Source organism: Myotis brandtii, unplaced genomic scaffold (genome assembly GCF_000412655.1).
Source record: "Myotis brandtii unplaced genomic scaffold, ASM41265v1 scaffold45, whole genome shotgun sequence".
Lineage (NCBI taxonomy): Eukaryota > Metazoa > Chordata > Mammalia > Chiroptera > Vespertilionidae > Myotis > Myotis brandtii.
Genome location: NW_005367209.1, coordinates 4,887,644 through 4,897,482, shown reverse-complemented (window position 1 = coordinate 4,897,482; position 9,839 = coordinate 4,887,644). Strand labels below are relative to the sequence as shown.

Genomic DNA, 9,839 nt, shown 5'->3' with positions numbered 1-9,839 from the left:
AAGTAATTTAAAATGTTCAAGACATAGCAAATGCATGACTGACTCCAAATTGCCAGTTAGTATGCTTTGTATTACAGGATATAAAAACTACCATCATCAATGGAATGTTAAGCTGACACCCAAGACAATCAAAGTCTCCCATATTCAGTATCCCACTATTTTCTGGTTGTACCAAAAAAAAATAAACAACCAGCAAATGATTTCACCTCTTTAAAAAAAAAAGCATTTACTCTTTTTAAAAAATGGGATGAGGTGGAATTCCCTCCTCTTTAAAAACGTTTCTAGAGCTACTGAAAAACTTGCATTTACAAAATAGTTGATAAAAATATTCCTCTGGATTGTACAAGAAGGGAGACAGGGACCACTGATAAGACATGGTATGTGACATTAATCAGACTTGGCTTCTTTTTCTCCTGCTTCATCTGAGGTTGGACTCTCCTCGTTTTTACTAGTCGTTTTTACTAGTAGTTTCTCCGTTTTCCGCAGGTAGATCTTTAGGTTCCTGGTCAGCCACTTGGGCCTGCTTTCCCTTTACTCTCCTTTCCCCTTTGGTTTGCACTTTTTTGTCTGCAGATTTATCCTTTCCTGCCGCCTTTTTGGGCTTCATTTCCACTTTTGCAGGAGCAGGTTTGGCTGACAACCTGGCCGACCTCCTCATGGGCTCCTACTTGGCCCCCCCTCCGCAGAGCTGACCTTCCTCTTGGGCATCGTGGAGGCGGGCTGGGCTCGTGCTGGGTGCCTGAGGGCCTGGGCGCCTAGTGTCTGGGCGAACCTGGGCTGCCAGGCCACTGCCCGGTCTCCTGCCGCCCAAGCTGCTCTTTTATACTGTTTTTAAAGGACAAAAGATATAAGCTATTTGACTCTCCATGCCCGGAGGCAGCAGCTTCTCTTGGGCAGTGAGATTTTAGTGTCAATAATTTTGTTAACTTCATCAGTGCTGTGGGCTCTCAGCCAGCGGTTAGACTCTAAAAGCAGAGAATTAACACAGTCTAAAAGCCAGAAGCACCTGATGGTAAAAAAAGGAGTGTGGCCTGTTCTTGTTTGTATCTGAGTAAGTGCTTGTGACAGGTCAGAACAAGATATCTGATTCCCTGCAATCTCGTGCCTTAATTTGATCTCCGTGGGTCAGGATGGCATTTTCCATTTATCTCTGTTTACCTTCAATAAAGACTAAGAGGAAACGACATTGAGGCTCTGACCCTTGGCATTATTAGTTAATTCTGCCCTACACATCACTCACTGACATATTACCATCCTACCAAGGTTCTGACTGGCCTGTGATACCACCTGTAGCCCTTTGGTCTTGGGGAGGATGGATTTGCTTGCAGGAACGCCAAAGAAGAGAAATGCTGCCATGTTTTAACTTCATGAAACTATTATTCACTTCATTAGTCTATTTCTTTGCTTGACCTATGTAAGGGCACATGTAATGGATTTTTTTTTTAAATTACGTTTTTATTGATTTGAGAGAGGAAGGGAGAGGGATAGAGAGATAGAAACATCAATGATGAGAGAGAATTATTGATCAACTGCCTCCTGCATGCCTCCCACTAGGGATTCAGCCCAAAACCCCTGTATGTGTCCTGACTAGGAATCAAACCATGACCTCCAGGTTCATGGGTCCACACTCAACCACTGAGCCATACCGGCCGGGCCACAGGTAATAGATCTTATTAACACAAAACAACACAGTAATACTTTCAAAACTTTAAAGCTTAGTTGGAAAACTTTTTATTGGGTTACAATAATCTTGTAGAAAGTGTTTATAAGTAAACATCTTGATGATTTTCATAAACTGAACCCACCTATGCAATTGACAGCTGTGAGCAGGTAGTCCCTGTGGCCCCTTCTGAGTGGAAATTTTCATCTGGAAAACTGAGGAGACTGGTTTGCTCAGACCAGTGTTTCTCAAACTGCTGGTAGTACACAAAATAATGTCTATGCACAGACAATGTTTATTTTCATTGTTGTCTATTCAGTTTAATATATTAGAGAAATATAACTACTATGTCTAATCTATGCTTCTACAGATATTACATAGGATAAGCCTAATATAAATATTTAAAATATAAAAGTGAATTGAACTATTGAAAGTGTTAATAATAGCTCAGGGGACATATAGGTGTGTCAAAAATTATAAAAGTGGTATACTGGAAATGACTGAAATTCAGAATACAATGGGTTAGGTAAGCTATTCTATGTCTCCCACCGTCTCTCTCCTGGAATGCTGTGAGAAACTGCCATCAGGTGAACCCACATCTAGCTTTGCCTCTCTTTACCTTGCACCCATAGTGCAAATCTTTTTTAAAAGCAAAGCATGCGTGAATGGCCAGAAGATTAAAAAGCAGGGTCTAGACTTATCAAATATGAAAACATTTTAACTCTACAATAATTAAAGCAGCAATAAAACAGAAAAGAAAAAGAATTCAGTCCGTAAATAGATATGAATGCAAGCGGAAACTGAGTATATGATGAAGCTAGCATTTCAAGTGCATAATGAAAAGATTAAGTTTTTTAGCAAATGGTCTCTTCTTTTCTCCTCTTCTTTTCTTTTCTTTTCTTTTCTTTTCTTTTCTTTTCTTTTCTTTTTCAAATGGTCTTAAAGTAACTGGCTTCCCACACTGGAAGGGGAGAGTAAAAAAGCCTGACTCCTCACCTCACTCCTGATATCAAAATGAATTCTAGATGCTCTGGGGTCACCAAGGATGAGGTGGTTAGTGCCTGGGTGGGCGCTTTAGGCTGGGTGGTCTGAGAAAGACTGAAGAAGTAGCCTTTGAGCCGAGAGCTGCAGGATTCACAAGAACCAGCTGCACAAAGGCTGAAGTGGAGCATCGGGAAGAGGAAGGAGCATTTGCAGAGCTGGTGCGAAACTCAGCCTGAAATGAGCTCAAGCTGGACAGAAGGAAGTCCCGTGTTTGGAGCACAGCATACAGGGGCAGAATAGCAGGTGAATTTCAGAAGCAGGTGAGGGCCTTTTAAGCCAGGGCAAGGAATTTGAATTTTATTCTAAAGGCCATAGGAAATGATTTCTGGATTTTAAGCAAGAGAATAAGAAAATATTCATGGAAATTTAGTATGTGTTAAGGGTAACATTTCAAAATACTCGTAAAGTTTGAATTCCTAAATATCCAATCAACAGATCCTCACATCACACTATACACAAACACAGATTCCAGATGGATTAGAGATCTAAATGTAAAAAATAAGACTACAAAAGTTGCAGATGACACTATTGGTATTTTAATCATCTTTTCCTCCCTCTATTTCCATTCTCTCAGGTCACGTTGCAGTGGCGCCTCCCTCCACTTTCTTCTCCACGGGAACATCACTCTCCCTATGGGTCAGAGAACTCAATGTTCCCAACAAGTTCAAGTTCAGAGAAAGAACATGCTATGGTGATCCAAATGACAGCCCTTTGGGAGAAATGATTCTTCAGTCCAAGAAGCTGTGGACCAGACTCAGGCATGTTTGCCTGTTTGCAACCCACTGGCCTTATTCTCTCATTGCTTTTTGAGAAACATTGGCCCGAGCAAACCATTTTTATATCTGCCGTTTTCTTCCTCTTGCCATTGCTGTCACCTGCTCCAAGCTTTCATCTCCGGAAAGCCCTCCTCAAGGTTCTCCCTGCTGCCAGCCTCTCTCACACATTGGTCTTCCTAAATCCAGTCAGTACTGGATCCCATCCCGTCTCCCACAGAAACCTCCCAAGCTCCTTAACACCCACAGGGTGAAGCACAGACCCAGGTCCACACTATTCTAACCTGGCTGTCCTGCCCCCTCCTCAGTCCTAGAACCTTATATCCAAGCTCTATGGCAGTGGTTCTCAACCTTCCTAATGCCGCGACCCTTCAATACAGTTCCTCATGTTGTGGTGACCCCCAATTTCATTGTTACAAATTGAACATAATTAAAGCATAGTGATTAATCACAAAAACAACATGTAATTACATATGTGTTTTCCGATGGTCTTAGGTGACCCCTGTGAAAGGGTCGTTCGACCCCCAAAGGGGCCGCGACCCACAGGTTGAGAACCGCTGCTCTATGGCCTCCAAAACATTCCATCCTTTCTCCAGCCCCCACAGCTCTGCTCTACTGATTTATGCTTTAATCCTACACAGCAGGACCATCCTCTATTAACATGTGTCCATCTTCCTTCCAATGGACAGAGCGCTTATCTTCTCCAGGCTCAGCACAGAACAGTGATGGGCAAACACTGATCATGAGCTTGTTCTGCAGTCATGTCTCCTGTTCAGCCTCCTGGTGGAGCCAGCTTGACAAGTTCTTTCTCTTTCCTGTAACTGAAGCCATGAATTTTAAGCCAGGAGCAAGGGGTGGGGGTGGGAGGTGGAATTGTACCTTCTGAGAGACATCATGGCAAAAGCAAGAGTCCAAGTGTAGGCGTCAGAGGCAACAACTCGGCCATTAACAAGTGGGATGTTCAGTGAGGCTCATATAATCCCTCTGGGCCTCATTTCCTTCTGCAAAATGAGGACATTAGCAAAGCTCCAAGTCCCCCTCAGGCTCAAACATTCTGTGCAAATCTCCATGAGGGCGGATTCAGGAAACTGATTTTCCAATTGATTGAGCGGTGTGGCGTTATTGCATGGAGAATGAAACTACTGTTCATCACAATTCATTTCCTGAGTGTAGCCCATCAGCCAATGTTTATTAAGTACCATTTACTCTGCAGTACCCTGGATTAAGTGCTGTGGAGACACAGAAGTGGTATCTCACAGGATCCTTGGCCTCAAAGAGTTTATTACATAAGCAGAATTTATTATATAATAAAAGCTCACCGAGCTCATGATCCAGGAACTTATTTTCTGTTTGTTTACCCACCTAAGACTTCTATAAAGTTTTACTTGAACCATTACATAAAATCCCTGTGTGAACTATGTATTCTATGTATCATTTCTATATTGTTTTATTCGACACACACACATACACACACACACATGCATACACTTTATGTTTAGCTATAAATATATGCATTGAAAATGTGTATATTTAAAATATCTCCATGGACAGGCTGAGTTTGGGGTTTTTTTTGTTTTTTTGTTTGTTTGTTTTACTTTTTAATAAACCAAAGGATGTGGATTTTAAAACCTTCATAAAAGTAGAGAGACTTGTGCTACCTGCCCATTACCTAGGTTCAATAGCAATCAGCTTTCTGCCATTCTTTTTATTGTTCCCCTCACTCTCCTGTGTGTGTGTGTGTGTGTGTGTGTGTGGTGTGTGTGTGTGTGTGTGTGTGTGTGTGTGTGTGTGTGTGCGCTAAAGCATTGCTTCTTCAGTGATCAGTAGTGAAGGACCCTTATTTAGTTTCCAATCAGTTATGGACCAATGCAAACACACAACTCAGCATGCAAGTTCAACAATGCCCATTAACAAATAAGGTTGATTGATGAATGGATAGATGGTGGGCAGATGGATATTCAAGAGCTAAAGGTAGATGTTAATGGTAAAATCTGGTAGGTATGCAGGTCTTACTTGTAAATTTTTATCAAGTTTTCTGCATATTTGACATTTTTCATAATAAAATGTTGGGGAAATATATGCAGGATAGGTTTTAAGTGTATTAAATATCTACCCACATACATTTATAACTTGAAATTTTAAATTACCACAAACGTTCCTAAGACAATCTCTTTTCTTAATAGAAAACATACTTGAAATACAAAAGATAATTTTATTGGCTCTTAAGAGGTAGAACTAATTAAATAACCAACAGATCATTAAAGAATACTTCCAAATTGCTCTGGGAGATATGACTATAGAGTCATGGTTCCTACCTTCAAAGAACTTAAATTTAAGTTGAGAAAATTATTTTCATATTGATCTATCTAGATACCTATTTCATAACCAATACCTAATCTATGTCATCTGCATCATTAACATCTACAGTTTCCTGCCCAGATCATAAAACTGACATTTATACCATCTATATTATCTGTATCAAGTATGTCATCGATATCTATGTTTAGAGCTATATGATTGTATGTACTCTTCAATCATCTACACCTGGACATTGGCAACATCCAGAAACATTTTTTTATTGTCACAACTTGTGGTGCAGAGAGTGCCCTTGGCATATAGAAAAATGCACAGGACAGCCCCTGACAGCAAAGAATGATCTAGCCCAAATGATCAATAGTGCTGAAGTTGAGAAACCCTAATCAATATCATCCACACCATCTGCATCCATGTTTACAACTATGCCATGCATATCTGCATCTATATCGATATCTACTTACATCTGTATTTAGATCTACTGTGCCACGCCAGCACGATCAAGGGTGATCCCGAGTGGGGGGTGAAAGGATTGAGGAAAGACGGACAAGAGAATAATAGCTGGGTCTCGGTGGGACGCTGCTCCCTGATGAGGAGACAGCGCCAGCACCCACAAGCCATGTCTTTATTTTATAGCAGATGCCACGAGGCAAAGTAGGGGCGTGATCACGTTGTTTACAGCATTCTCGTGAGTTCCAACCCTACTCAACTACATGCACCTGAACTCTAGCACAAGGCACGTGGGGCCACATGTTTGGACCATAGGTTCAAGCTTACAACTATAGCTGTTGGCTATAATTGTGCTGGGAGGGCCTGCCCTCCAGCTGGGACTTGCACGTGGCAATGAGAGGACCCTGTCCTTTCATTAGTCCAAGGCTTGAACCTGGCCAAAACACTGTAGCCGCGCCCCACAATCTACATCATCTACATTTGCCTTTACATCTGTGTCACCAACAGCCACAGCTACAGCATATACAGGGTCTATATCAACCACATCACCTACTTCACCATGTCCATCATCTACATTTACATCTACATCTACCTGAATATCTAATTAGCAGCTCAGAGCATGTTTGTGACATCAAAATGAGTGGTCTGTTTAATATAAAATTAAATTTCAATTTTAATTCTTCCCTCATCTGACTGTAACAATTCTGATCACCCAATTCTAGTGTATTTGGGGGTGTGGGAGAGTGGTCCCCTCACCACCAAACAATTCTTAGACATCAGCTGGGTGTCCTACAATTCAACTCAATTCTGACACTATCTACCTGGAGATAGCATCAGATCCTGTAGGTAGAGGGCTCAGTCCCATCACCTCCTCTGCCCTCCACTTCAGAAATCAATCCCAAATCCAGGTTGTTACCTTTGCCTCTGACCAACTGGCTATAAATCAAAGGTTTGCACAACCCCTTCGTAGGTTTGATTAATGTGCTGGAGTGACTCACAGAACTCAGGGGACCGTTTATTCACTAGATTACCAATTTATTACAAAGGATATGAATCAACAGCTGGAAGAAGAGATACATATCTCTAGGTACCAAACAAAGGAGATTCTGTCTTCATGGAGCCTGGGCCCCAGCACGGTGTGGCAAGTGGATGCATTCTGGTTCATCAGCCTGGAAGCTCTCCAAATGCCCTCCTCTTGGGTGTATAGGGAGGCTCCATTACATAGGCGTGGCTGATTAAATCAACCATTTTCAACTGGTGTGCCACAAGAAATTTTGAAACATGCAATAACTGACTATTTAGTCAGGGGCACTGACCTCTTTTCCCTTAGATTGTCAGATAAAAAAAATGACAACAGCCAACACAACAAGAGCTGTCAGTGTGAATGAATCAAGATTATACCTATTTTTTGGTGTGCCAAAGAATTTTAGTAATTAGTTTGTGTGCCGTAAGGTAAAAAATGCTGAAAATCGCTGGATTAAATCATTGGCCATTGGTGATTTATTCAACCTCCATGCCCTCTCCCCTCCCCAGAGGTCAGGTGGATGGGACTAAAAGTTCCAAACCTCCAATCATATGGTTGGTTTCTCTGGCAACCAGCCCCCATTTTTGGTGCTTTCTAAAAGTCACCTACTTAACATAATAAATTCAGGTGTGATTAAAAAGGGTCTGTTGTGAATATCAAGACACCTTTATCGCTCTTAAGACATTTGAAGGGTTTTAGGAGCTCTGTGCTAGAAACAGGGACAAAGACCAAATACATATTTGTTATAAATCATAACATCACAAGCTACATACAAAAATGCTTGTTACATCAGAATGAGTAGTACATTTAATCTAAAATGAATATTTAATTTTAATTCTCTCCTCCTCTGGCCACATACACAAATGTGAGTGGAACAGAGATTGACCACTGTTAATCACACTCCCTAAAGTGTAAGAGGATGAGCTTTTTTGTTCTGACTTCAAAGGACATGAATAATTTTAATTCTCTCCTCCTCTGGCCACATACACAAATGTGAGTGGAACAGAGATTGACCACTGTTAATCACACTCCCTAAAGTGTAAGAGGATGAGCCTTTTCGTTCTGACTTCAAAGGACATGAATTGAAGTGAGAAGTTAAGCCTGTGCCTGATGAATTTCATTCATGCCCTGCCTTTGCTGGCCAGCCTCCCAGAACCAGAGAGCAGGCTCAATTATCTCTGATATGGTGATAAAAATCATTTATTCTCAGAGAAGCAATCACTGTACTTTGAGAACTTGCTGTGTTTGTTCACATCTTGTTCCATCTGAACTGGGCTGGGCTGGAAAACATGCAGTTGACACGTGCGGCTGTGATTTCGCCCTGGGTTCTTTGGGCCTCACAGTAGTTAACAAGACCTGTGATTCCAGACCAAACAGCAGCTCAGGTTGCCACATTCATTGAAGCCTCCTTAAGCATATGAGCTGACTTCTCGGCCAAGACAAAGGTACAATGATGATTCTTGATGAAATTGAGAACATGGGAGATAAGACAAAATAAGAACAAATCCCTGCGGCTTCTTTAGCCTGTGGCATTTACTAAGTAACTTTGCTTCCCTGTAGGAACTGTGCCTCTTAGAGACCAGTATTTTTCCTGCAGGAAAAAAACTGACCCTAGGCAAAGTTTCAAAACAGACTCTCATTCATTGTGGTGTTTCTAAATTCTCAAAAAATATGAATCTTTGGGACTTGGAAGTGAAACATCAGAAATTCTTTACTCGTTATTATGGATTTATTAAAATATTTTCAATAAATAAGAAATAACAGTTTAGTAGTCTTTATAAAGAACTGTAACCTATAGCAGATATCCAAATGTTGTAAAATTCCATGATTTTGAATAATTTAACATTCAAATCTAACCCAGCAAGTTTAACAGCATCACACACAAAAAATCACAATTCAAAATCACCAGTTGATGAACTTATTTTGCTTCCAAAAGTTATTTCTTGGAACACCACGCTTAGGATCTGCATAAAGTATAAAGTATGTCATAAGAGGTTATAAAGTTATTGATATTTATTTTGTTTGGGAGAATGCCTCACTATACAGGGCCATGAGCACATCCTTACAACATGGCAACAGCTACAAGCCACACAGACCAATCCCTGTGTGACATCTGTGACCGGCTCCTATCCTGCTCCCAGAAACCTTCCCTCACCCTTTAACCCTGCTGCTAGCCTTTCCTGGTCTTGCTTATTAATGGATCCCTCGGTGGATCCCTTTCTTTTTCAAATTTTTATTATTTGTTGTTGTTCATCCTCGCCCAAGGAAATTTTTTTTCATTGATTTTTAGAGAGAGTGGAAGGGGGGGAGAGAGCAGAGAATAGGTACGTGTGTGTATGCCACTCTGCCTCTTATACACTCTTTGTTTCCTTTCTCCCTGTACATCCCCACTGTCAAAACAGTGTTCAGAGGACCACAATAAAGCGCTGAATAATTATGCAAACAAATTGCTCCAGCTTTTGGAGATGCTGTCTATCCATTTCACGGAGTCCTTTGGTGAATTCAAGAATGGGGTTAATTCAGGTTCACTTTTCTGTGACTAAACCATTTCCCTTTAGGCAACTCCCATCACCCC

At 41.1% G+C, this 9,839-nt stretch overlaps 1 protein-coding gene across 1 annotated transcript in view; it reads left to right on the top strand.

Annotated features, from left to right (window-relative positions):
- Window positions 1–3,873, top strand: part of LOC102244543 (chromosome unknown open reading frame, human C20orf196) — a 79,366-nt gene extending 75,493 nt beyond the window's left edge. Inside the window, exon 4 of the transcript XR_001363789.1 lies at window positions 3,279–3,873. The gene's annotated coding sequence lies outside the window, so the exon portion shown is untranslated. The remainder of the gene's footprint in view (window positions 1–3,278) is intronic.
- Window positions 3,874–9,839: the final 5,966 nt, after the last annotated feature.